The sequence below is a fragment of the Vigna radiata genome, chromosome 8 (genome assembly GCF_000741045.1).
Source record: "Vigna radiata var. radiata cultivar VC1973A chromosome 8, Vradiata_ver6, whole genome shotgun sequence".
Taxonomy (NCBI): domain Eukaryota; kingdom Viridiplantae; phylum Streptophyta; class Magnoliopsida; order Fabales; family Fabaceae; genus Vigna; species Vigna radiata.
This window is the reverse complement of record NC_028358.1, coordinates 20,263,052-20,265,245: the sequence shown is the minus strand read 5'-3', so window position 1 is coordinate 20,265,245 and position 2,194 is coordinate 20,263,052.

Sequence of the window (2,194 nt, the reverse complement as noted above, 5' to 3'; positions counted from 1 at the left end):
CATTGATGACTTGGTCAACTTATTAAATGTGTGTTGATTTTGGTTGACTGAGAGCCTCTGTGTTGACTGTCTGTTATAACTGTATTAATACAGTCGACTGGATTAGTAGGCTATTTGACTAAGAAACAATTTGACTGACAGAAAACTATAAATTGGTTGAACACGATTTGTTCAAAGACTTTTGAAGATCTAACATTTTTATTTTTTGTTTCAGATTGAATTCTCTGTGTTAACAACTCCAAGAATTCTCCAAGAAGACGGTGGTGATCTATCTTGAGAGAGATTCAAAGGGAGAAGGCTTATGCGCTGACTGTGTGATCAAAACTGCACGAAGAAGGTGCTGCTTGACGTGAGGTCTTCTATAAATTTCTTGTTGTAAAAACCACAACCTATATAGTGCGTTTGCTTCCTAGGTTGGAAGGACATTGGATGTAGGCATTGTTGGCCGAACCAGTATAAAAACCAGTGTTTAATTTTGTTTATCCCTGCACTCTTTATTTCATTTGACTATATCTGTTACGTAATCAACTACGTTTTTCCGCTGCATAGAAATTTTCATTACTTGCATTTCAAGAAATATCAAAAGGCTTTATACTTTTCATTAAAGATTGCAAAAAGATTTTGTTTTTGAAACAACACCAATCCACCCCTCCTCTTAGTGTAAAACGAAGCCTACCTGTTTCTCAACAAAGAAGGGTCTTGTTTGCATTGAACAACAAGGGCAATTGGTTCATTTTTTGAGCAACCATGGCAGAAGCTTCTATTGTGTCACGTATGTTGCCCAAATGTCATTGTTTTTCTTCTTGAATGATGGAAGAATAAGCTTGTGTAACATCAAGAAATGGATTCATTAAGAGGAGTTGCTCATGAATAGCACTATAAGAGTCATTCAACCCCATAAGAAACTACATCAATTTGTGCCTTTTATTATATGCTCCAGAAGTGCAGGTTGCATTACTATAAGATCCTAACCCATCTCATAATTTTTTTAACTTTGTGTAATAGGTTGTAACTCTCATTTGATCTTGAGCCAAACAAGCAATGTCTCTTTCAATCTAAAAAAATTGTGGTGCATGGCTTTGGGAGAAATGACTCTGAAGATCTTCCTAAACTTAATGAGCAGTGTCATAAAAAATAACACTATCTACAATATCATGTGTCAAAGAATTAAAGATCCAAAATAACACCATATTATTGCAATTTTTTCCATGCTATATATTCTTTTGACTTGACTTCGACAGAATGTGTCTGTCTTGAGATTTTCATAAAAAAAATCTAATTTAAATTTTGCATTCTAAAAGATGACCATGACTCTATGCCAAGTTAAATGATTGTTTTCATTTGGAAACAAGGACCATTTTGGAATGGTCACAATGATGGAGAGAATAAGAACTATGGAATATTAATTCATTTTCATTATTAGTCATGGAAACAAAGATACAAAAAATATAGATGAATGATTAAACAAAGAATCATTCCTACTCAGATACCATATAAAAAGAGGACAAATAAAAGGAATTATGTCTTATATATTCAATGAAAATATAAAAATATATACAAGATAAAATATATATATATATATATATATATAATTATGTTATTTTATTCCCATAATTATACTAATATATTTCTATAATAATGCAAGCCTAATCCTGTAAATTAGTTATTTTAATATAAATAATTATAACAATATTTTCTCTTAATAATATCAAAATATAATTTATTTTTTAAAGAAGAGATTTTAATGATTTAGGATTTAAAATTATTGTTGGTTTGGTTTAGGAAAAATGACATTTGGGACTAATGATAAATAGTTGATCATTGGCGGTTAGGAATGTCATATATAGTCATCATAAGGTTGGATGATGAAATTGGTACAAAATTTATAATAATGAAAATATAATTTTGCTTAAAAGATTAGAAAGTAAAAACATAATTAATCATGAAAATTATTACTCTATATTAATTTTAGTATGTGAGAATAACAAAAAGATTAAAAATTAGAAGGAACTAAAAGATGTTTTTATTAATTTTTATTAGGTTTAAATTTTTTACTATTCTTAATTTTTGTATGAAAATAGGACGTGCAAATGTGCAATGTCATACGGGTAATCGTTTACAAGCCACTGTAAACGATTACCATGCTGCTTTAAACATCTAAAACTTCACCAACTCACAATTAGGTGGTGTTTGA